This window comes from Pinus tabuliformis, chromosome 1_1 (genome assembly GCF_031772625.1).
Source record: "Pinus tabuliformis cultivar Carrire ecotype Pingquan chromosome 1_1, CPIR1, whole genome shotgun sequence".
Taxonomy (NCBI): domain Eukaryota; kingdom Viridiplantae; phylum Streptophyta; class Pinopsida; order Pinales; family Pinaceae; genus Pinus; species Pinus tabuliformis.
Genome location: NC_142297.1, coordinates 877,075,071 through 877,103,008, shown reverse-complemented (window position 1 = coordinate 877,103,008; position 27,938 = coordinate 877,075,071). Strand labels below are relative to the sequence as shown.

The window sequence follows — 27,938 nt, the reverse complement described above, 5'->3', positions numbered from 1 at the left end:
TCACTTCCTAAACAGGCTCAACTTGATGCAGGGACTCGCTGCGTCGCAGCTGCCCTTGTTTAATATATAAAAGATAGCGTATTTTTCTTGTGAAAAAAAAAAACAAAAAAAAAAAACCAACCCTGAGATATAATTTGAGTTGACATAGAAGTCTGCCTAGATAATAATATCTGCGCTTTTACGAGTTACGCTCTTAAGAATCTGCCTGAGTAGGATTAAGCGCTGACAGATATAAGGAGCTGCTTGATTCCTGTACTGTAAGGCTAGATATTCCATGACGCATAAGCGGCAAAGGGCGGTCAGGAATTTCAGGGATCTCTGCTTCTCCCTCCAACATCTTCACGACCTCCACCATTCCAGGTCTGAATGCCACCATAACATGCGCGCATAGAATACCCACCAAAACAAATCTCTCCATCAGACGCTCTGCCCCGCTCTGCCGGATTCTCTCGTCTATTATTTCACTGGTTCTGCCTTCTTTCACCAGTCTCCATGCCCAATCTGTAATAAGATAGTGAGAGGCGCAGTCCGCAGAGGTGTCCAAAGCCTTTCTGCCGCTCATGATCTCCAACAACACAACACCGAAACTATAGACATCGCTCTTGTCAGTAAGTCGACCATAGAGAGCGTATTCAGGAGCCAAGTAGCCGTGCGTCCCCGCTATCCTCGTCGTCTGGTGTGATTTTCCTTCTTCCTTAGCCATGATCCTTGCCAGACCAAAATCTGCCACGCAAGCATTCATTTCATCATCCAGCAGAATGTTAGTGGGTTTGATGTCTCTGTGATAAATGGTATGCTCGATACCGTCGTGCAGATAAGCCAACCCTTTGGCGATCCCGAGGATTAGGTTCTTTCGCTGCGACCAGCTCAGAGGCCGGGCTTTGGATTTTTCTCCAAAGATGTGGTCATCGAGAGTTCCATTGAGCATGTAATCGTATATCAGAAACCGCTGGTGCCCCTCCCTGTCGTTGCTGGCGACACAGCAGCCTCTCAAAACCACTAGATTCCGGTGCCTAATGCTGTTGATGACCTCCACTTCGTTCAGAAATTCAGAATCACATTCCGGAGTGCAATTTCTGATTCTCTTCACCGCAACCCGCCGACCGTCCAGAAGCGTTCCCCTGTACACAGTAGCGAAGCCCCCTTGGCCAATGAGATTGGCTTCGCTGAAATTATCAGTGGCGGCCTTGATCTCTTCAATGTCAAACCAAACTGCACCCGTGTTGGGTTTCACGGAGGATTTCAGATGTTCCTCATTCCGCCTCGCAAATCCCCTGGGCTCAACCTTACGACTCCTCTTCCTCGCCCACAAACAATACAGAAGCCCGAGAGCGCAGATCAGGAGGGCTGCAGCAGCACCCATGACACAGTAGGCCATAACTCGGCCACGCGACGTGGTCTGGACGAAGGGCAGCCTGAGGACACACTGAGCAGTGCTTTGGGTTTTGGGGCCGAATTCATTAGCCACTCCAGCGGCATACAGACAAGTGAAATAGTAGCATATCTTAGCGGTTACCACGTTTGTCAAGTTTGTGTACATTTTTACCAGCTCTCTTTCAACAAGGTCTCCGCTATCCTTGCATGCCTTACAAGCTGCCAGATCTGAGAGGTCGCCTTTGCAAGCAGAGTCCAGTGGAGTAATTCCCAGTTTGCGCATCCAGTCCTGCTTGGTTTGTATGCCAGCGCAGAGCACTGGGCTCGATACAAACCCAAACATACTATTCTTCAAACAGATTGACACCAAGTGTGGCGAGAGACCCAGAGAGTCTAGCTGCTGCTGAAAGAGCTCGAGACAGGAGACGGCAGAGGCATTGCTGGGAAGCTCGAACATGGATGCATCTCTCAAATACTGAGCGATCCCTACGCCGAACAAACTCAGCAATGTTTGGCAGCAAGGGTTATCGCTGCCGCCGATGTTGGCCGATTTACAGGAAGCCTTGTCCCACTGCAATTTGCGGACATAGTTTAGGTCCATCGGACACTCTGCATCAGCGAACACCAAATACAATAACGAAAGCAGCAGGAGCAGTAGGAGAGTCTCCGTCCTCATTTTTCTAATCCGAAACTAGGTATCACTGAAGAAACGGAAAATAATTTCAATGCAATGCACAGAACCAGGTTGCCGACTCTTCCCCTTAAAACAGCACGCAGTCACAGCGATTCCTTGGAAGTTGGCACTCTGGCAGTTTGGCCTCCCGCCGCCTCTGATTGACCCGGTCACCATGGAACAAGCGATAATCCCGTCTCTTACGGTAAGTACGAATGTCACGATTGATATGATTAATCATTTCGCAGGAAGTCGAGCATATTATGTGCAAAGTCTATGAGCAAAGTCTATGAGGTAGGAAACGGTCTGAATAAGGGAAAGAGTTAACCAGTTATATATTGGGTATTTAATGTTGAAATATATGCGTGCAAGTTAGCCTGATAATATGGAAGTGGGTAAATATTATTTAATGTCGAATTTGCCCGCTCCCGTATTATCGCGTTAATTTGTGCACATATATTTCAACATTAAATACCCAATATATGACTGGTTAGCTCTTTCCGCGAATAAATCCCTCCGTCGTTGACACTCACAATGACTATATTATTGTCGTTTCCCTATTATTGTTTTCACAGGCGAATAAGTCCCTCCGTCGTTGGCACTCGACAATGACTATATTATTGTCGTTTCCCTATTATTGTTCTCACTTTAACGACTATTGCCATTTCTTTGATCATTTTTTCCTTTTCTCCCTCGTGTTTTTTTCCCAATAGAAAATTCAAAGAGCAAAAATTATTATAATTTAGTATTAGAAATAATTATGGTTGATTGTTATTGTTAGATGTGGAAATAGTTAAAATTATTATAATTTAGGTTTCAAATTAATAGTAAAAATAATTATGGTTGATTGTTATTGTTAGATGTGGAAATAGTTATGGTTGATTGTTATTAATAGATATAAATTAACTCATTACTGTTATTTAAAAAACATTACACCACTTTATAATTATTACTAAAAAAATTATACCAATTCATATTCAATAAAAAAAATAGCCTTTCATATCTACAAAATACTTTTATATTTTGACACATTAAAACATTAAACCACTTTAGAGTTATTACTAAAAGAAAATGACACCAATTCATATTCAATAAAAAAAAAAAACTTTTATATTTTCACACATTAAAACATCACACCGCTTTATAATTATTACTAAAAAAATTACACCAATTCATATTCAATAATAAAAAAAAAAAAATAGACTTTCATATCTTCAAAATGCCTTTATATTTTGACACATTAACCGTATTTTCTTATATTCTAAAAAAATAAACTAAATAAAAGCAGTGTTAGAGTATACCCAAACCCTCTTTCTTTATGACTATATAATATTCTAAACTCTCTTTCTTTATCACTATATGACTATATAATAGTCTAAACTCTCTTTCTTTATCACTATATAAAGAATATCGTTATTATATTATATATTTTAAATATAAATTATTTTTATAAAGACACGTTATACCGTAATCATTTTATGGTAAAAAATATTTGACTTATTAAAATTCTTAAGTAATCATTTTATGGTAAAAAACATTCGACTTATTAAAATCGTCAAATAGTCTATAAAGTTTACTAAAATTTAAATATTAAATTGATTTTTTTGGAAATTAAAATTTAATTTTGAAATTTTTAGAAATTATATTTTTATTTCTTAATTGGTTAATATCAATTTTTAATAAATTTGTCAAAATAAAATTTATTTTAAAAATTAAAAAATAAAAATTTTTCCACAACAAACAAGTGTCATAAAAGTATACTACCAATTCTTAATATTTATGATAAATAAACATTATTTAAAAAAAAAAAATATCTCCATAGCAAACAAGTATCATAAAGTACACAAATCAAATCTTAATATTTATGACAAATAAAAATTATTAAAAAAATAATCTCTATAACAAACAAGTGTCATAAAAGTACACATATCAAATCTAAATATTTATGAATCTTAATATTTATAAATTATTTATTTCTCTTTTTATCACTTCAAAATTTTATTATGAAAACCATTTTAAATCCATTTTTCTTCCTTTATTGTTTGTTCATTTAATCTTTTGGATATAAACATAGGTATTTGAAAAGTTTAAAACACGATGATAACTTATCTTTTGGAAAGAATGAATTGTCCTTCCAAAACATGTTCCTCACTGGTGCATTCTTGCATTCTTAATTAATTTAAACATTTAATCTGATTTGTTTATGTAATTAATTTTAAAGTTTGAAAAAAATAAATTTATTTATTTATTTGCACTTAAAAAAATTTCTCTTCATGCAAGATAGTTTTTGAAATTAATATGGATTTGTGGTAGTAATTAACACAAACATATTATTTTACACAAATTTTAAACATTACTCTTGAAATTTAATAAGAACATTAACATCTTTAATTATTTATACCAAAATGCTATATATAAAAATGGTTATATACAAAATTACCACAAACATATTATTTAAAACAAATTTTAAAATTATTCTTGAAATTAAATAAAAATATTAACAACTTTAATTATTTCCACCAAAATACTATATATGATAATGATTATATACAAAAATATTCACTATATGATAGATTTTTTAATACTATATTCATCTTAACTCCAAATATATTAAATGTCTAGAAAGATAAAAATCCCTTGAGGTGCAAAGCATTCCTCAAATGTGGTGAGAGGGATCAGCTTGAAGTGCAAACATTTCTTCAAATATGGCAAGAGAGATCAAATAGTTTCATACAAACATTATAATAATTATAATAGCAACTTTATAATAACTATATACTATATGTTATAATTTATTTAAATTTAAAACAAATTTTAGTAATAATTAAATTAACAAAAATAAATTTTATAATTAAAAAACTTCTATAAACACACTTAGTTAATTATTTTGCTAAAAATTATTTTTTACATAAAAAACAAGTATTAAACAATAATGCGACATATTACACTTGTTTTTATTTGATACGTATTTATTTTTATTTTCCTTTGATTTTTTGTTTTGTTCATTTGTTCATAACTTTGTTCTTTACCTTATTTATTAAAAAATATCTTGTTTTGTTCATTTGTTCATAGCTTTATTCTTTACTTTATTAAAAAAATTCTATAAACACACTTAATTACATACTTAGTTAATTATTTTGCTAAAAATTATTTTTTACATTAAAAAACAAGTATTAAACAATAATGCTACATATGACACTCGTTTTTATTTGATATATATTTATTTTTATTTTCCTTTGATTTTTTGTTTTGTTCATTGGTTTAGAACTTTGTTCTTTACCTTATTTATTAAAAAAAATTGATATCTTGTTTTGTTCATTTGTTGAGAACTTTATTTTTTACTTTATTAAAGAAAAATTATAAACACACTTAATTACATACTTAGTTAATTATTTTGCTAAAAATTATTTTTTACATAAAAAAACAAGTATTAAACAATAATGCGACATATTACACTTGTTTTTATTTGATACATATTTATTTTTATTTTCCTTTGATTTTTTGTTTTGTTCATTTGTTCAGAACTTTGTTCTTTACTTTATTTATTAAAAAAAATTGATATCTTGTTTTGTTCATTTGTTCAGAACTTTATTCTTTACTTTATTAAAAAAATTCTATAAACACACTTAGTTAATTATTTTGCTAAAAATTATTTTTTACATAAAAAACAAGTATTAAATAATAATGCTACATATTACACTCGTTTTTATTTGATACATATTTATTTTTATTTTCTTTTGATTTTTTGTTTTGTTCATTTGTTTAGAACTTTGTTCTTTACGTTATTTATTAAAAAAAATTGATATCTTGTTTTGTTCATTTGTTTAGAACTTTATTCTTTACTTTATTAAAAAAATTCTATAAACAAACTTAATTACACATTTAGTTAATTATTTTGCTATTAAAAAAACAAATATTAAACAATAATACGACATATTACACTCATTTTTATTTGATACATATTTATTTTTATTTTCCTTTGATTTTTTTGTTTAGTTCATTTGTTCAGAACTTTGTTCTTTACTTTATTTATTAAAAAAAAAATTGATATCTTGTTCATTTGTTCGTAACTTTATTTTTTACTTTATTAAAAAAAATTAATATCCTGTTTTGTTCATTGGTTCAGAACTTTGTTCTTAACTTTATTTATTAAAAAGTATCTAATTTATGTATTTCACTATTGGCAGAACCATGTAAATTTATGACGGTAGTGTGACATGAATGTAGCACTAATACATTTGCACACGCAACCTTATTGGCGGTACATGATAAATTTATTTATCTTTCAAATAATGGGGAAAATACATAACAAGTTCACGGTAACTTGCCACCTGCACGACGTTAACGGTAGTGTGCAGTTTACGATGTTAACGGTAGTGTGCAGTTTACGATGTTAAGCATGTGTACGCAACTCCACTCCACTCCCTCTGGATTTTTATAGCAATTGTCTATAACGCGACTTTTTGAAAGCTTTTTCGGCTGGTTTTTCCGGTCGAAATCCGGCAGGAATTTATTGGAATCGCAAGTTTGATAGCTAGTTTCTGCACAATGAAAGCGTCCCAGGGGTTTTTCAGGGTGCTGAATCCAAATATGCAGTTAAAAACCCATTTTAACTGCAACAAATCAAGATTTAACCTCAATTTCTTCCACCGGATTCCGTCACCAGAATCTCCAAAAAGTCGCATTACAGACAACTCCATTTTTATACATACACACTTCCTCCGAACAAAGATAGGGATTGCCATTGCCCTTGGTGCAGTGAATCTTTTGACATTGGGTTTTCGCTACAGTTTTCTTGAACACCACATAGGGATTTTATTGGTTATCTCTTTTCAGTGTTTTATTTTATAGGTTATTAATTAAACATTTATAAAGATTTTGAAATTATTATAATAATATATTTAATATAAGTTTAATATATTATTTAAGGTTTTTAGTATGTTTTAAAATTGTTTTTGTTTAGTTAAGAGTTTATTTTTTTTGGACACAAGGAAATAGCGTAGCTGCCCAAAATTTAAAGGCATGTGGTAGGAGTGAAAGTTTGCCTTCTTATGCACTGCCAGTGGTGTTGCTTTCTTTGAATAACAATGATGTTTCAAATTGGATTTGTTAATGGAGCCAGTGATGGTCGTCCCCACTATTGATTTAACAAACTATTGGTTTGACAACTGAGTTATGATAGGTTTTCCCATTGTTTAAATTTTTTTTAATATATTACTTGTATGAATTGAATTTAAGTGAAAAAGATAATCGACATTCCTCACAACTACTCAAGATAAATTTATTTAACAATTATTAAAGTATTCTTTAAGATAATAAAAAACTCGATTGTCATCTAAAAATGCTTTTATAGTGTGTTTATTTCATTATTCACCATGTACTTCCTTTTTTTTTTTTTTAATTTGGAGGAATAGGAAATTGGATGGGGATTATGTAGGTGATGGCGGCCATGTTCAAATCCAATTGGGTACCACTCTTACATGGAGACATCTAGAGGAACACCTATGAGAGGGCCCTACTTATGGGGCACCTACCTTTCTAACTTTATCATAACAAGATAGAGCCTCATTAGTGGTTTAAATATAGGTGATAAGAGTACACGTCCTGCATCTCAACCATCTGGTCAAACCATCTCAACTTTACACCTTGTGTTATTATATTATTACAACTTATTAGCAAAGTAAGGCTTTAAACTAAGGTATGCAATTTAGTTATTATTGTTTTTTATTAATAATTTTTTTATTGAAAGCATTAATAAATTATTGATGATTTATTTTTGTGACACGTTAAAATATCCATTGAAAAGCTTAATGACCAAAATTGAGCAATAGTCTCTTTGACATGTTAGCCACTCACCTATAATTTACATTTTCTTATCATTATAGCTCAACAACAATATAAGTTTTTGTATGCAATCTAGTTATTGTTTTTTTAATTATTACTCTTGTTGTAATAATAACCATTATTCCTATTTATCTTTTATTAAAAAAATATTTTTTTCCAAAATTAATATGTATTTCAATAATCCATTAAAAAAAAATCCTTAATTCCTTAGTCCAAAGTTGTTGACGACTTGCCTAAAGCATAAAACTTTTATGTTTTCAATCATACATTTATTCTATACATAATCACAATGGGATCTTTTGATGTGGTCTTGCATTATACATTTACAAGGTTCGGAGAGTTATTTAGGTTTAAAAAATATTTTCTTTAAAGTTTTAATGATAATTTATAATTCCCTTTTCTAACACAACTATTATTTTCATTAAAGTTTGAATTGAGGTTTTAATGATAATTAGTAATTAATTTTTCCAATACAACTATTATTTTCACTAAAGTTTGAGTTGAGGTTTTAATGACAACTTTGAGTTGAGGTTTTAATAACCACTTCTCTGACACATCCTTTCCTTCCACAAAAGTTTCTTTAGCTCTGGGAAGTGGTGAGGAAAGGTGATTCGTCGGGTAATATGAGATATTTTTCATAAACCTAAAGTTAATGACTCACTCCAAAATATTATCTAACGTGAAATTATTAAAACAAAAGCTATGATAGTGTACTTATAATAACATTTTAAAGATTATAACATATTATTATTAGAGTTTTTCTCATAATGAATTGAAACATAGAATGAAGGTAGTTTTATTGTATTTATAATATACTAATATTTTAAAGAATATAGAATATTATTATATTTATTATTTTCTCTTTTAAGTTTTATTTAATTATTTTTTATTTTATTTTATTTTTTCTATTTCATTTTCAAATCTAAAATATTTAATATTAAAAATTCGAATATTATTTCTTCATACATCTTTATACAATTATTCTTATATATACAAATTTATCATTAATATTTTATTTAAAAAATTAACCTCCCAATACCATCATAAAAATTTCTTATTTTTTCATAAAACTTTCTTATTTTCTCAATTGACATATTATTATTATATTTTAATCTTAAAAATTATTTATATTTCATATAATGATGGTTTAGATTTAATGTAAAGATGGTTTAAATTTCTTGTATTAGTTCAAACCAATTTAATATATGCATATTAATAGCTTTCAACTTATGAAGATAATTCTATTGCCAATTCATTTTAATATTTGAATGAGAGAAGATGCTGTTTTCTGGGTGAGTATGCCTATTTGAATCATAGTTCCGGAACTTGCTTTTGTAAGTGGGCAACTTGATGATTGAATGCCTTTCAGGTTATGATTCTATCCATGCATCATCCGGGGGCTTTCAAAGGTTTTCTCATGATGATTGACTCACCCACTGTGAAAACGTGGATTCAAGTGAGAGATGGTATTTGATGGGCAATTTGTTTGTTGTGGGGTGATTTGAGCGTCAAATAAAATTTAAAAATGTATAAAATTGTTAAAATTTTATTTAATATTTGAGAAACAAATTAGTAAAATGTGAAAACTGTCAAATTTAACAAATAACTTTGTTTTGAAATTCCAACCCTAATTCCAAATAGTTTTCAAAAATCTTTGCTGTGAAAAGTCTTTTCATTATGATGGACTCACTTACACTGAAAACGTGCATACCAGGTCTTTATGAAATATCAAATAAAAAAATGCCTTGTATCACTCTATTTTGTATTTGTTTATTAAATTTCTTGAAATTAAAGTATATCTTTCATTTCACTTATGACAAGCATGTCATGTTCTAGGGTTTTGTCTTAATCTTGGTTTAAAAACGTTCTAGTTTATGGATAAATATAAATGAAATTGAAAAATATGATAAACAAATCTTATAGATTAAATAAATAAATAAAAAAATTAATTCCAAACAAATTTTAGATATTAAATTAATTTGAATTAATTAATTTTTTATTTTTTATTATTTTAGATATTAAGTTAATTTGAATTAATTAATTTTTTTTATTTTTTTTTATTTTTAGATTTTGATTGTAGTTATGATAGTAATGATTTATAGGAAAGTTTGAATTTGTAATATATTGGAAAGATAAACTATGTATTTTATGTTATTTTTTAGTACATCGAAAATGTAGCATGTGATATAATAATTAATTTTTTTTAGCAATAGCTTTTTAGAGAGATAAATAATCAAATTCCAATTTTGATATTGCAAAATCTAATTTTTAAATAGCAATATGAACTTGTCTTACTGCCATACTAACCATACTAACAAACTTTTTCTATGCTGGATATGTTCGCTCCATTTTCCATATATCCAATTGTTCAAATCTATTACTTTTAAAAAAAAATCCCCATAATTAAAAACACACTACATATATTTTATTTAATGTATATTGCATTTATTATCAAGTTGCAATAAATAAATTTATCATCCCATAATAGTTATAGGACAATTATTATCTAATATATCATATAAGTCATGTTATTTACCAAGGGCATGACTTATCACATGTATGTGTTTATATGCATTTCAAAAACATGTCAACAAATAATGAATAATGGTTTTTTATTTCTTGGAAAATATATGAGTCCATTTTTGTTGTAATGGATGCTTAGGCTAAGAAACCAATAGGTTTAATCCAATTGATATTAGAGTAGTTTTATGTTTACTTTCAATTAAATATATTATTTTTCTGTTACGTCTATTTATGATTAAGTCTATTTGGCTAATGGCTTTAAAACAAGGTTTTGCAATAACTCTAGGGTGTTGGCTTACTATTTATTCCTATAAAAAGAAAAATGAAAGGATTTTTTGTTTTTAATAAATAGTAGGAATAAAAAGAAAAATGAAAGGATTTTTTTGTTTTTAATAAATAATGTTTGGGCTTGGGGCTCAAAATTTTGGATAGACTTCATGATGACTAATTGTGAAAACATATACACTTAAGTATAAGTCAAACAGTAATTTCATAATAACCTTGTCAAAGCTTATGCTTGCACACCAGTATTGGATAAATTTAATGGTTGATCTGAGCGGGTTTTGATCGTTATTCATAGGGTTTGTTCTAGTTCACTCAGTATTAGGGTTTTTTTTGCTTGAGGGATGTGAGAGGCCGAGGGATTATTATTAAGGCACTCGGGTGGGGGCTTCCCCTCCTTTTGAAATGTTATGGAAGGTAAATCTATTCATTCGGGAGATAAAAGGGATCCACTCTGGGGGGGCACTTATGGATCTTTGCAATGACCTATACTTGGTGATAAATGGCAAGTAGATTTAAGGGGTCAGTGCATCCCAAAGCATTAAAAAACCCTAGATTTGTGATACCTTCTAGGTGCATGCATGATGGTTGTAAGGATATGAGAGACCATGATTTCATATGTAAATTTATTGGAGGTTGACCTACTAAAAGAAATCTGAAGAAATGGATTCAACAAACCTGGCAACCCAAGGGGGAAGTTGGCTTGAGATTGGGGCCAACGAGTTTATTTATGGTAATATTTTCGAATCTGGAAGATAAAGCCAAAATCTTTGAGGGATGGCCCTATTTCTATAATAATGTTCGACTCTATATCAGACACTGGGAATATTGCTTTAATTTAGAAAACGAGGAATTTTTAGTGACACCAGTTTGGGTATGACTTTATTCCCTCCTTGTCCATTTTTGGATTCCAAAAATTCTAGAAGGCATTGGGCACATTTTAGGGCATTTTCTAAAGATTTCAAAGGTCTCTAAATGAGGAAATAACATGTCTTGTGCTTGTTTATATGTTTACATGAATATCTCGAAATTATTGTTGAAATCTATAGAGTTGGACTACCAGGGAGACATATGGAATCAACCACTTGATTATGAACATGTAACTTTTCGGTTCCACCACTGTCACAAGCATGATCAATTATTTTGAGATTTCCTATTGCGAAGGAAGAAGCAATTTGTTGGGGGAGCACCAGGGATTGTGGGTTTCATTAAGGTTATAACACGATAATGTAATGAGAGGGTCAAAATTTTCAGCTCTTACAACAAATGGAGGACAAGAATTCCTTCCTGGATTTGGAGGCAATGGAGGAAGAACCTAACATCCAAGAAGACACTCCAATGACGAATAATTCTCTGGCATCATCACAAGACAAACAAGCCTAAAAGAGAAAATTGGAAAAAGAGGCAATTAAATATGAAGACTCTGATTATTTTGAATTACAAGGAATTGAGGAAGTAATCCAACTGACAAAGAAATATATAAATTATATTTCGAGAGAAGAGTGGGCATTGGTCGGTATTTTGAATGAATGGGCAGAGCAAGACCTAGTGGAATTATATAAAGAGAACCGGTAACAATATTCAATTGCCTATATAAATTGGAATACCAAGAAGGGCATGGTGTTTGTTCTATTCAAGATTTGAAGGAGAAAGGGAAATATATCCTAGTAAAATACTTGATGAAAGAACCCAAAAGAAATGGTGTAAAATGATTAAGGAATCATTGCAGAGTACAAGGGAGGATTTAGTTAACTTTGGCCAAGTAATTGTTATTCCAGAGTTCTTTTCGCCCTAACAAAACCTTCATCATGAAGAATTTATCATGGAATATCAAGGGTTAAACAGTGAAGGGAAGAAACAATACCTCAGAGATAGGATTAGGGTGGAGAAAACAATGGTTGTAATTTTGCAGGAAACTAATCTTATGGGGGATAAATTTCTCACAATTTCTGATAAATGATGGAAAGGTTTCCAAACTATAATTCTTGATGTGTGGGGTAGTCCGAGTGGCCTAACGATTTTGTGGGATCCTTTAGAAAAAGAATTCCAAGCTTGGATGGCTAGTCCAAGAATTTTGATGAGCCAGTTTCATTATCTTGGGATGAAAGAACTCATTTCTTTAACAATTGTGTATCCTCTTTTTACGAGGGGAGACAAGCTTCATTTTTCAAAGTAATATTTGGCAACTAAAGAGTTGGTCAGAGATTTAGTATGGATTATTGGTTGGGATTTCAATCTAATAAGATATCTAAAGTATAAAAGAGGAGGAGTCCATAAACTGGATCTAGAATCAACCTCCTTTGACAATTATATAGAGAAACTATGACTCGTTGATATTCCAACTATTAATGGTATTCATACTTGGAATAATCGAGGGGGGTGGGGAGACACCAAATAACAAGTCAGTTAGATCATTTACTCCTCTCTCAGGAGGTATTACATAAAGAATTTTTTGTAGAAGCTACAATTTTATGATTCCCTGGGTCATATCACTAGTCAATTAGGCTACAGTTGGAACTGAAGGAAGCCCCACAAAATTGACCCTTCGTTTTGAGAGTTTTTGGTTACAAGTGCCTGGTTTTGTGGAACTCTTAAACAAATGGTGGTTGGAAATTAAAGTGATAGGTAAGGCAAAAATGCACATGTTTCAATTAAATATTAAGGCCTTAAAAAATCAAATAAAAGTGTGGAATAAGCAGGATTTTCATAAATTTTTTGAAGATAAGGCTATATTAGAAGACCACATGTGAATGGTTCAATAATACATGATCTTAGAGGGAATATCCCCTGAACACATAATAGGGGAAGATTTGACTCTCCATAAACTGGAATAACAACAAAAATAGGAAGAAATCCTTTGGAAACAGAAATCTGAGGTTCAGTGACTTAAGGAGGGAGAAAGGGATTCCAAATTATTTCACAACTCTATGATTCAATGTTGTCATAATAAATAGATTTTATCCATTCTTGGAGCTGACAAGAATATGAAAATACTTTATTTAGAAACAAAATATGAATTGGTATTGTATCATCAGGGAATTTTGTCTAATATCTCTTAGGAGGCAATCTGCTATTAATTTGATCCTTCAAAATATTCTTGGCTTATTAGTACGAATCATAATGTTTCCTTGATGAGACCAATCTCATTCTAGGAAGTGGATATGGTTATTATGAATATGCCCAGGAATAAGTCACTTGGTCCTCATGGTTTTACCTCAGACTTTTTTAAAGAATGTTGGGGATTTCTTGGTATGGAGATATATGAACTGGTGGAAGAATCAAGATAGACTCATTCGATATGCGATGATCTTAATGCAACATTTTCCACCCTTATTCCAAAAGGTGGTCATTCAGAGGATCCCTATGGTTTTAACCCTATTGCATTGTGTAATGTAATCTATAAAATTATCTCTACAATAATAGTGAACCACATGAAGCCTCTACTTCTAGGTTTAATATCCCCATAACAGACTCGTTTTGTTGAGGTTCGACAAATTACAGATGGAATAATTGTGACTCAGGAGATCATTCACTCCTTACAAGTTTCGAAATGATGAGGTATGATGATCAAACTGGATTTGTCTAAGGCCTATGATTAGATAATTTGGGATTATTTGTTCTAGGTCTTAATGGCTTTTGGATTCTTAGGACAATGGGTTTCATGGGTAGTCTCTCTAATTTCATCTACCTTCTTCTCTATATTGACTAATGGATGACCTTTGAATACCTTCAATTCCTCAAGGGGTGTGAGAAAAGGTGACCCTCTCTCTCCATTTATTTTCATTTTGGCTATGGAAGGGCTTGGGAGAGTGTATAAGAAATCTTGTTCATTGGGTCATATATTAGATTATGTCTAATTGGTGAAGATATATTTGTTAGTCATCAACAATTTGTTGATGACGCGGTTCTCTTTGAGCCACCCACTTTAAAGGAAGTGAGAGCATACAAACATTCTATAGAATTTTATGGAGGCCTCATGAACATTAGTAAATAATGATAAAACTAATATCTTTTTTTTTTTAACTACCAAGAAGCTATTTAGGGTTATTTGACTCCAATATTGGGATTTCATCATGCTTAGCTCCCTTCAAAATATCTTGGAGTGTCTCTGGTATTATATTACAATCAAGTAGCAATTTAGGAAACCCACAACAAATCAAGTTAGACTACGGGCCTATACGTGTAGTTAAAGCCTCTTGACGGAGGTGAAGCGCTTAAGGAAAAAGACACAATAGATAAGAGGGTTGTTGAAGGAGGTTGAGGGCTTAACAAGTTTGTCAGGTGGAAAAATAGCTAATTGTGTGCCTAAAGAGATTGGATAGACAATATAAAGAGGGAAAGGAGCCCTATTGTGCTACAACAAGTGGTTATATGGTTTGTTGGAAAAACACAACCCTTGGTCAAGGTAGATCAGAGTTGAAAGGAATTAGCCTCAACATAGGTAACTTGTACAAGAGTGTTGTATTTTCTCTTATGTATTTTTGAATTGTACAAGGACTCTGAAGGGCCACTATCTCTGGTATAGGATCCCTATGAATTATCTTGTTAATAGACTTATAAGAAATCAGATGTGGGTATAAATTATTATGTATTGTACATTGATCTAATTGTTTGCATATTCTGTTGTGAAATTTTTTTTGAAGTTAGGAATTTTCAATGTGTTTGTATTATTTGTCTAAACATAGATTATACTTGAGGTGCATGGAATTTTAAAATTATTCAGCCCTCACCCTATTACCATCTGCTTATTATCTGGCCTCTGATCTCAAGTCTTGAAGTCTAACACCTTCTAGTCCTCTCGTCTCATCATTCTCTTCTCTCATATTAATGCACCGATGATTGTTTGTCAACGATGCCCCATTAAAGTGCTTAGAGACATTTTTCAACTGCATACTTTTAGTAAAATGGTGATTTTCAAGCTAGACAGAGAGTTTAAATAACTTCCCAACATTATAAGGAAAACATACCACCATACCTTCAATCATAAATAATTAGGGCTAAATGTGATATAGCAACTAAGTAAGACTTCAAATTGGAATTGATTCATAAAATGCAAGATGCCTTCAATGAAGTTCAAGAAAAACCTTCGAAGTTAGAGAAAGATTATTAGTATTATGTGTTAGGATATTCAAACACATAGGAAATAATTAAGTACAACTTGATCTAGTGTATAGTTAGGTAAAGTGTATTTCTTTAGTATGTACCTTTTGTAACTTACAATCCAAAGGTCACGATATGTTATAGACATGAAGTTATCTGAAGGTTCATTCTCTCGATACTTGATCCGTGGCTTAACACCCGATTGGTCCATGATCTCTATTTAAAGAGCATGGAGGGTCATTTTTTAGGTGACCATTCATGGGAGAAGCTTATGTAAATTTTCTTTCTGTTACATTAATAAATTGCCTAGAGTGGTTGTGTTGGCTTAGGTCGTGGTCTATTTCCCTCTTTGAGGGTTTTAACCACGTCAACAATACTGGTGTACTCATCTGTGATATATTTGTGAGCGGTGTCCTTTGGTCTTCTATCTAAGGAACTTACCCTGTAAATTACGACATAGTATAAGAGCTATTCAAGGGCCGCATGCATTGGTGATCCAAATCCGAAGCCGATACAACTGCATCCAACTGTTGTTTCCTAGATATATTGTTTATGACTGCTTTTCAGCCGAGAGGACTGTTCTACTATGTTAGGAGCATATGTTCGAGTGAGGAACCCCTTTCATTTCATGTGAAAATGTTTTTGGTAGCCCTAACTACGTCATTTTTAGGATTTGGAGGTATAAAATCTTTATTTGCAGTTATATTTATTTATCTCTCTATTTATTTTGGTTTATAATCTGTTATAAATATTTTATTACCGGATTTATACCTTTAATTTCTTCATATGTTCTTTGCCCCGCAACTTTGTGCGATTTAGTCAAACCAAAAACAGAAAGAAAATATTTTTCTCATGCATATAATCTTTTCTGTTGCACCTTAGTGTGATCTCGGAAAATTAGAAACATTGCAGAAAATATTTAGTTTCTAGCCAAATCTAACTTTAAGTCGTAAGGCTTGGATTACTTTTGCTTGTTCATTTGGTTTGTGTGGTTGAATTTTTGTTTTGTTGGCAAAAAGGGGTTTTTCAAGTAAGCATGCACTCCAAAGCTCAAGTGAGCGCAAAAAAAAACTCCTTCCTCCTTTCCAAAAAAAACTAACATTTTAAACTAGCTCACTTTGTGTAAAGTTACTTTTTGAGAATAGAGGTCTTGAGTGCAAGTCTTTCTTTTTGTTTAGTTACATTTACAAAAAACACACATAACTTACATTTTAAAATTACTTTATGTAAAAATTTCTCACCCATTATAAAAAGTGAGTCACTTATAATTCTAAAGTCACTTTCTCTTTTATTTAAGTTACAATTTAGTGGATAGTTCATAAAATGCCATTGTAAAAGTGACTTTCACTTATTTATAAAAGTGGGTCACATAAAGTAATCTTTTTTATCTTAAGTGAGCTAATTAGATTAAATTTGGAAAGGGTTTTTTTTTTTTTAATATAACATTATCATTCACTTTCCAACATTCACGTGGTTCGTCAGCATCTTCAACAATTTTTCTTCAAAAATCCATAACTTCTTCATCTAGAAGTCGTTTTCAGCGTTGTTTTTTTTTATCGGTCTAATTTTTTGAGATCTTTCCATTGGAACACTTAGTTTTAGTATCTAAAGCTTCAGTTTCCTTTAAAATGGAAATTCCATTCCTAGTTATTCTTGACAGCACCAACTACTTCCAATGGCTATCCTACATTGTGGATTTACTTAAAAGTAAAGGTCTTTATAGAATAGCCTCAAGCTAAGAGTCTAAATCTCAAGATGAAGATAAGAAAGTCAAATGGGAAAATAAGAAAGATCAAGCACGTGGGTTGATAGGGATGTCTATTTCTCCAGACCTTAGATTCCATATAGAAAAAATTGATACTGCCAATGAAGCAATGAAACAACTCAATATTGGAATTAAAAATGAAATTAGAGCCCAACAACTCGAAAATGAGTTGCTTACGTTGGACCCCAATAATTTTTCTTCCATTGAAGATTTTTTGTCCAAGTTCAATACCCTTAGACTTCTCTTGGAAGGTTTTAAGGTTAAGAAAGAAGATGGTAGCTTTATCTATTCCATTCTTACTAAGTTAGGACCAACCTACTCTGTGTTTGTTTCCACCTTCAATTCTACTAGAGAAGCCTTTATTTATCAAGGACAAGACTACAAGTCCCCCTCTTTTGATGTCTTTTGTGATTCTTTAATAAGGGAACAAGAAAAACTCTTACATCTTGGTCTTCTTAATACTGGAAACTCTTCTAAGAAAGCCTTAGTAGCCTAGCAACAACCAAGTTCAAAGAATCCTAAGAAGCAACATCCTAAAAAGAATAGTCCTAAACAAAAAAAGGGTCATAAGCAATTTTAGTCTCACAATGAAAATTCAACTCAGCAAAATGATAAGGCAACTAAAAATAAAGGGAAGACAACTGATAGACATTGTAACTTTTGTAATCATGATGGCCACTTAGAATCCAAATGCTTTAAGAAGATGGAAGTCTTGGAAGCAACAATGAAGAAACATAACATCCATTTAGATCACTCTTCAACTTCAAACAATGTAAACTATGAAACAAGAACTATAAACTCAAAACGGGAAATCTGAAAAAAAACCCCGAAAAAACATCAAAAATAGCGCTAAAAACGAAAAGTGTGTATACCGGCATGAAGGTTTTTTTTTAGGGTCAATTTTGAACATGTTTTAAAAATGGAGTGAAAATCAAATTTTCGTGCAAAAAACACCCTGAAAACGAAAAGTGTTGATACTGGAATGATGGTTTTTTTTTAGGGTCAATTTTCAACATTTTTAAAAAATGTTAGTAAAACCGAATTTTCATGTGCAAAAAAAAAATTGTTTATGAGGAAAAACACACTAATGTTTTTTGTTAGAATAAATTTTTTCTTTCTTAAGTATAAGTTCAACATGTTTTAGTAATGACCATAAAGATAAAATAATGGGATCTGAAATACATTAAAATTCTAATAGTTTTCATCCATGTTGTTAAACATATAATAACATCACACTAAAGATTGCTAAAATTCTAATTGTTTACAACCATAACATTAAAGATACAAAAAAAATTGGAGTTTTTTCAACAATAAAATTAAAAAACCATGACATTGTGAACAAATTACATGACTAAATTAATCAAAATGTCATTATTTGTATATCGAATGAAACATACATTATATCTCTAATTTAATGTTGCATTGTAGATATCCTAAACAATAAAAATCATCATAATTGAGAGATATAATCCAACAACATAAAAATGACTCATAACTTCTGATTTAACACCATATGGAAATCAAAATTTTTATTTCAAGATACGATGCAAAGGTTAGTCATATAAACTGTCTTAGACAATTATTCAAAATCACTCATATTTTCTTGCACACCATCAGAATTCACATCTTCAGATGAATGATTGGATGCAGACGAAGATGTTCCATATTCTTCTCTTTCATCAACTAGTGCCTCATCTGAGTCCACATGCATGCCCACCATTTCAGGTTTCAAAATTCTTTTGGATCTACGCTTGGTTTTAGCAGACTCCCATCTGAAAGTTGTTCCTTCTGGTAACAACCTTTTCAGAATCTCTATCATCTTGAAGCGAAGAGTTCCTGTCTTTATTAAATTGAATTCATAAACAAGTATGTCAACATCCTCCAAGTTTAAGAGGTCTGTGTGGCGGTGATTCATATTTGTACCCTTTCTTTTTCTCTTTCTGCCATTTTTTTTGTCAACTACCATCTCTGGCTTATACACACCATTGAATGGGTGTGTATTTGTGGCATACCAATGTACTTCAACACCTGTAACATCCTCATTTTCTATAAAGACCTTTATAACTTTAGCAATCCAGAATGGATAGCCATTGGGATCTCCATATGCTAGCACTGCGGTCATGCAACCCTCCTTAATATCCTGTACTGAACCCTTGTAAAGGTCTTCCATGGCTTCACGTTTTGCATGAGATCTTCTAGAACCAATATACATATCTCTTTCCTCTGCCTGTGAAGAATTAATAATACCTTGATATTGTTGTTGTTCAACAATGTTTATTTCCTCATGTTCATTTGACACATTTTGTGCCCAAATAAACAGATTTTTCAAAGGTATATCTTCATTTGTTGTTGTTGAAATGATATCACTTTGATTATAGAAAAATGACTCCCACCAAACTGAATCAGCAATGTCAAAGCACTCATATGTATATCTAATACATTTTTTAATTTCTTCTAGGCAATGAGAATAGTTTATATCTCTATTCTATTTGCGTGCATTATGAACTTCACCAACTGATTGTAATAACAATATTTGTGATGCAAATATTGGATGATTAGGAATGAACTTAAAAAATTTCCAAAGCTAATGATGGTGCCCATTCTGCAATAGTTGAATATTTGTTGCCCCATATTAGTGTTTTCCCATCAATTTTTTTGATACGAAATTGATGTTGGAAGCTAATGTCATTAAGTTGTTTAATGCATTTCTCCTCACCATGCGATCCCAAAATAAACCTTCGCATATCAACAGTTTCTTCCAACACATTAAAAGTAGGCTCTAGCATGTATGATTTCTTAATACATTCAATTAATGTTGGCAAGCTCCCAACTTCCTTCCTCCTCAATGTGACTGAAAAACAACTGAACATCTGATCAATATGGTCATGAGTGTGCCCAACAAGAAGGAAACCAACCTTTACCTTCTGAAAAATTCTCAATTCAACAAGCATGTTTAGATATAATAAAAAAAAACCTGATTTTTGTTTTCACGGCAAGTGTTGTCCAATTGTAGATACAAAACTTCAGGAAGAATACCAGACCAATGAGAAAGCACATCATGAATTATGGTTATTATCAGATTTGCATCATTATGAATATTTGGAGCTATGAAGTACACCCTTGGCAACATTTTCCCATTGAAGGCCATACAATCGACCAAGTGATACTGAATAAAATTTTCCTACTGTAAATTTTTGTGTGTGCGAACAAAATGTGGTAAAACTGTTTTCTTCTGGTCCATACCATCAATTATCAAACCCAAATATTTATTCAGATTATCATAACACTTCTTTCGATGCTTGTACAACTTTTTCCTTTCACTTATTTATTGTTCGTGATGCTCCTGAAGTTCTTTGACAATTGAATCTGCACAACATAAAAGAAAGCCATTAAGAAATACATTTTCATAGTTGATGACTATACAATTTTAAAAGTTAAAGTTATGAATGCTCACCTCTTTCTAACCCTTCACATTTGTCCTTTTTTTATTTAAGATAAGCACATATACTGCAAATCCCCATCCTTGTCTTCGTAGGAATACGAACATTGTTGAATTCTTTCTTCCATACCTTCACAAAATATTAATATGTAATAAACTGACCATGTCCTTTAGAACCTTTTGCATATCATTTGTATAAGTTGTAGATTTCTCATCTTGAAAAATTATCTAGAATATGTATTGTCTCTCTATTTGGCATACACTCTCCATGCTTTGAAAAGAAATCTTTCATCCATGACATTGCAGTATGTGATAATGGCCCAAACTGTCATTTATGACATACTTCTGAATAAAATGTGGGATCCTTTTCCAAATTTTCTTGGATTCTCGAGAGACGAAAATTACCCATCGATGAAACATTTTAAAATCCTTTCTACAGACAAATAAAGACGCAATATGATAATCATAACCTGGAAATGTAGATTGCATGCACCCAAACAAATATGAATTTTGCATGCTTTTATTCATCGACAAATATCTCATCCTTTTCTCTAATGCAAATTTGAAATCCATATGTTTCAAGCAATCTTTTTGAAAACATTCACTTGAAATGAGAGCGCTAATAGAACTTCTTCTCATCAGATATTCTACTCTACCCCTTGTATAACTAGAACATCTTGCATTAATGCAAAAAGTTTTGCTCCTACTCCTCGATACAATATTTCTTGGCAACATCTCCATCATTGGATCATCATTTGTATAAGCATTTTCATCATCATTCTAAGGAATGTTATCCACACTATAATCAGTTGTGCTTTTCAACTACTGACTTGGAGGATATTCTTCATCTTCCCTTCTTCAGTGCTACTATCATAGTCCTTAGAATTGGGACTAAATGGAAAATTTGACTCGATGTTTATTGGATATTCTTCGTCATGTGCATTGTCAGTGCTGCTCTCATAGTCCATAGAATTAGGACTACGTCGAAAATGCGATTGTTTAATTATTGAAAATGTTATATTCTGTCCTTTGTCGCTGCTACTCTCATAGTCCTTGGGATTAGGACTAAGTGCTTCATCCTATCCTTCATCACTACTGCTCTCATAGTCCATAGGATTAGGACTAAGAGGACATCGTGACACTCCATTCTTTTGAATTTTTTCATCATGCTCTTCATCACTGCTGCTCTCATAGTCCATAGGATTAGGACTAAGTGGACATCATGACACTCCATTCTTTTGAAATTCGTAATCATGCTCTTCATCATTGCTGCTCTCATAGTCCATTGGATTAGGACTAAGAGGACACAATGACACTCCATTTTTTTTAAATTTCTCATCATGCTCTTCATCATTGTTACTCTCATAGTCCATAGGATTAGGACTAAGTGAACACCGTGACACTTCATTCTTTTGAAATTCTTCATCATGTTCTTCATCACTGTTGCTTTCATAGTCCATAGGATTAGGACTAAGTGGACACTATGACACTCTATTCAGTTGAAATTCTTCATCACTGTTGCTCTCATAGCCCATATGATTAGGACTAAGGACACCGTGACACTCCATTCTTTTGAAATTTTTCATCATGCTCTTCACCACTGCTGCTCTCATAGTCCATAGGATTAGCACTAAGTGGACACTGTGACACTCCATTCTTTTGAAATTCGTCATCATGCTCTTCATCATTGCTGCTCTCATAATCCATAGGATTAGGACTAAGAGGACATCGTGACACTCCATTCTTTTGAAAGTTTTCATCATGCTCTTCATCACTTCTTCTCTCATAGTCCATAGGATTAGGACTAAGTGGACACTGTGACACTCCATTCTTTTGAAATTCGTCATCATGTTATTCATCACTGCTGCTCCCATAGTCCATAGGATTATGACTAGGTGGACACTGTGACACTCAATTCTTTTGAAATTCATCATCATGCTCTTCATCATTGCTGCTCTTATAGTCCGCAATGGGCATGGTGGGCCTTATAATGCTCACGGTGGCCAAACAGGTATGTCGATTAGGGGCGGTGGGGTTGGCTACCTGGCACCCCGCCCCACCCCAGCAACCCAACGAACCACAGTGGTCGCGGGGCCATCGCCCCACCCTGGCAGCCCAACGGCCTGCGGGGGTTGCAGTGAAATTACTTAGATAGCCCCCGCCCCACCCCGGCGGTCCAATAACTTGCGGGGTGGGGCAACAGCTTTCCGTAGCCGTCTGCCCCACCCTGGCAGCCCAACTACCTGTGGGGTGGTAGGGCGATTCCGGTCACCCCCGCGGGTAGTTCAGCCGCCAGGGTGGGGCAGAGGGCTACAAAAAGCCCTCCACCCCACCCTGGTGGCCTAATGGCCCATAGGGGTGGAAGGGTGATTCTGTGAATCGCCCCACCACCCCCGCGGGTCGTTGGGCCTTCGAAGTGGGGTGGAGGCTATCTGTAGCTCTCTGCCCCACCCCAATGGCCCAACAGCTCGTAGTGGTGGCAGGGAAATTCTGCAGACATCCCCTGCCCCACCTAGGTGACCGAACAGCCCACATGTATGGCGAGATGATTCTCGGAATCGCCCCGCCCAGGGCGGAGGGCTGTGGACAACCCCCGCGGGCCATTGGGCTGTCGGGGTGGGTCAGAGGGCTGTGGATAGCCCCTGCCCCACCTCAACAGCCCAAAGCCCCGCGGGGGTGGTGGAGCGATTCCTAGAATCGCTACGCCACCCCTGCGGGGTGTTGGGCTGCTGAGGTGGGGCAGGGCTAGGGTTCAGGAGGGGGGGCATTTGTTGGGTCACCAAGGTGGGCTAGGGGGTTGAAATCAACAGTCGATTTGGTTGGCTGACTAATTTTTAGGGTGCGGTGGAAGGACAATGTATTTTTAAAATTTATTATTGTTTTTTTAATTGTTATGGTTTATAAAATTAATTATCATTTATCGTTTTCATTGTTAATTTAAGTTATTATTTTTTTGTGATTTACTGATTTATATTTGTCTTTTTTTTAAGAAAAATGACATCAAAGAAGATTTCTATGAATCTTTCTGGACCAAATACTCTTAAAGGTGGATCTTCAAAAAACATTGGGGAACGAACCCCACCTGAGCTGATGGCTACAAATCTTTCAAGTGCCTCAAACGATAAGAAGATGATTTCATACTAGAAGAAATCAAAAGAAGTGAAACTTCCATCAAATGTCTGGTATGTGAAAGAAAGAGAAAGCCAAAATGTGCAGATATATCTATATGTTGATATACCTAATGATAATGGAATTTATGAAGTGATGGGAAAGGTCATAGACATGTGTTCGGTACCAGATAGTGAAGTTGTTTACATACTTACAAAAGCACCAGAGTCACATGAAATGATTAAATACTAGTTATCATATTCATTGTATGACACGAGAGAGTTATCTACAAAGTTTCATAAACAAATCATAAATGAGATGACACAAAATATCATAAGCATTGTTATTTATATTTGTGTTTTGCGTTCTTGTAACTATCTCACTATATTTTTATAACTTTGTTTTTATTGACATATGATATTTTGTTTGGAAAAATTTCGTTGAAAGTTTTTCAATTAAGTTGGGAGGCATTCATTTCATAGAGCATGATATTATGAAAGTTGTCAGCAGTTTCTACTCAGTGTCAGAAGAAGATATGGAAAACAAGCAAAGTGTAGTAATTCATGATGCTGCAAAACTACATCCAAGGGATCAGAAAAAAAAAGCCTCTAGTGGATAAATCTAGCAAAGGTAGAAAAGTTACTTTTGAAGACGTGGAAGTTAAAACTGGTAGTGAAGAATATGTTGTCGTTACTGAGGCTGACATTGGAACTGAGAAGAGCCATAAAAGACCAAAAGTAACAATTCCCAAGAATAAATCTGTTCTAGTTAATGATGAGAATGTTATGAGGAAGAAAAGTAAAGTTGAACATTTTGAAGTAGTCATTACCAACATTCAAGAACCTAGTGCAACTTAAAAAAAAAAATAGATAAATCATTACACTATGTGTTGATTTAGAGGAAAAAGAGAAACTTAATTCAGGGTGGTCATACATTTCAACTTAATGTAAGACAAATCTATAAGGCAAGTGAAGGACAATGTAAATATCAAATCAGAAAACCACACCATCTGCATGTTCACAACTTGAATACATTGATGAGGTACAATCCATATCCTCATGTGGTTAATTATGTGCTTCATATTGATCCAGTTCAAGTTCCCAACAAAGAAGCATTTGATAAGTCAAAATGTTTTGAATACAATTATTATGTGCTTGGGGGGAACCATTGTGTAGAAGCTCAAAGACAATTGATGGAGGAATATCCCAATAACCCATGTTTTGAAACAATGAAATGTATCATTTACGTTGGTTTATCAGATACAAAAGCATAGTTAGTGGCATGGGATCATAATTCAAATAATGAATATAGGATGTTTATGACTTTCATCCAAAGAGTTAGACTTATTCATAGTGAATTTGAAGAAAAACGTGGCAGGGATAAGATAAATGTTGCTGTAGATTTCCGAAGGGAATGTTGTATAGAAATAGGCTATCAAATTGAAGAGAAAATCAATTCAAAAGGCAACTAAGGCGGCAAAGTTAGTGATTTATCCAGAGGTGTTGATAATATTTTCCAGTTGGCATTTAGAACTGGAGAGATGTGGGAGTTGATTAATGAGATTTTTAGCATGTGGGAGAACATTGGCATTAAAAACCAGAAGGTCAAAAGGTCTAAACTATTGGTATGTAGCAATAGTAAATTAGGTCCTGAAATGAAGTAGCTTCCAAAGATATTACTATCACATCTTAGAGAGCATTGCAAGGAGTGAATGATGAAAAACTTGTCATAGCAATATTATCTCGTGTGAGGTCAAGGGAATTATCATTGGAGGAAATGTCTAAGGAATTTCAAACTTAAGTTTGTTGAATTATTTTTATTTATTTCTAAATTATAATTTTCTTTTAAATATAACATATTTTTCTTGGTAGTATTTGTTATAAATATTATTATATTAACTTTTTTTATTTTATCTATGAAATCACAAAGTTTACATGAAAATTCAAGAACAAATGGTTAAATTGTTGAATGAAGATAGCTGGAATGATGTTGTACGCAACTATCCAAATTCAAGTTCTACATCAACATTAAAAAAAATTATCTCGCATTTAAAAAGGTATGTTGATTTAGACATTCATTTTTATTCATCTGTATGCTATTTTTAATTTATAACTTACATATATATTTGTTTATTTTATAAAATATGAAGAAGGATGCAAATGGAGCACCAGATAGTTTCAGAACCTTTATTGAAAAAATTAAGATCAAAAGACTGAAGAAACAACGTCTTAAGAATGTTGAACTTGATCCAACTCTTACTCATTTCATTTGGAATGGATTTGACACTATTCAATATCAAGTAATACAAGATGACTGTGAAGACATTGCTAAACTCATACTTAAAAGTGATTATGCCCAAGTTATTGCAGATATTCCTCATGGTTTCAATATTCCAAAAATTAACTATGATAGTGACCCTTATAATTATCAATCTCTTAGTAAAGTGGTTGTGGGATTTCTAGAAGTCACGTCGTCACCATTATGGAGATTTGTGACATTTCATTCAGACACACAATTGACAATGTTATTGTCAAGCTTCAAGGGGAAAACAAATTCAAGGATGCAACTTACATGGTAAGACGTTTAAAATGTATATTTGATTAATGTTAAAAAAATCATTTATGTACAAGTTAATTGAACTTTTACTATTTCATGTTACAGGAAAAAGTCAAATCTTCTTAACCATGAAGATCAACCATTTATAAATTATTGTGAGTTCATCCATATTAATAGTTGGGCAAAAGATGATAGCTATATGTTTATGATTTTTAATCGGGTAGATGGAAAGAGTCATAGCCAAATACTGACTTATGATGTTGTTGTGAGAAAACTAACATATGAAGACAAAGAAGCAAAAGGAGAGATAGTTAACATTTATCAAAAACCACAGTTATTGATTAACTATCTTATAGACATATGTTCAAATAAAAGAGATTGGGTTCTGGATTTATTTTCTGGCTCAGGTAAGTTTTATTATATGGAATTGAATTTCAATATGTTATTTCTTAATTTATATGTCATTGTACTAATTTACTTCATTATTTATTTTGTGCTTTATAATTAGGTACAACACTAGCATGTTGCCTTCAAAAAGGAAGAAATTGCATTGCCATTGAAAAAGATCCAATACAGTGCAATTTTATTCAACAAAGAATTAATGCTCTTCAATTACTTCGAGATGCAATGAAAGAAATTGGGTTGAAGAAAGGGGACTTTAGTGAATCACGTGTGGAAAAAAAAGCAAAGGAACCCCAACCACCATTACATGGAATGATTAGAAAGGCATACATTGAGAGATTCGCAGACATCAAAGATCTATTAGAAGAGGAAAATGAGCAAAATAAAGCAAAAAAGAATGTGGAAGAAGACAATGATGAAACTCTAGAGGACGAAGAGTTTGGATTACGTGACATTGTTGGTTAAATTTAAGTTATGCTTGGAAATGAAGATTATTTTTTGTAACTATTAATTAGTTATACTTGTAATGTTTTGACTTTGACATTTTATGAGAAGAATAACCACTCAATTAAGGTTGTTATGTGTTCAATATTTGTATTATGCAATTTTCACATTAATTTTTATGTGAATCATCACTTTTTGAAAAAAATAATGATTATTATTATTTTTTGACATGAAATTCATAAAAAAAAAATTGTTATTTAACCATTTTTAGTTAAAATTTTAATATAAAAATTGTGATTTTGACATGTCATTTCTAGCAAAAAATTATCAAAACGTGTAGTTTTTTAGTTATATTTATGTTGAAAATGGTTATTTTTATGTCAAATGTTAAAAAATATTGTTTTTAAGAGAGAATTATTTCAATTGGA

At 32.6% G+C, this 27,938-nt stretch overlaps 2 pseudogenes across 1 annotated transcript in view; both read right to left on the bottom strand.

Annotated features, from left to right (window-relative positions):
• Positions 1 to 94: 94 nt before the first annotated feature.
• LOC149217125 (putative receptor-like protein kinase At1g11050 pseudogene) lies at positions 95 to 2,256 on the bottom strand (annotated as a pseudogene).
• LOC149217124 (putative receptor-like protein kinase At1g11050 pseudogene) overlaps positions 134 to 27,938 on the bottom strand; it is a 148,495-nt pseudogene continuing 120,690 nt past the window's right edge. Inside the window, exon 2 of the transcript XR_016251245.1 lies at positions 134 to 250. The product of XR_016251245.1 is annotated as a putative receptor-like protein kinase At1g11050 pseudogene (transcript). The remainder of the gene's footprint in view (positions 251 to 27,938) is intronic.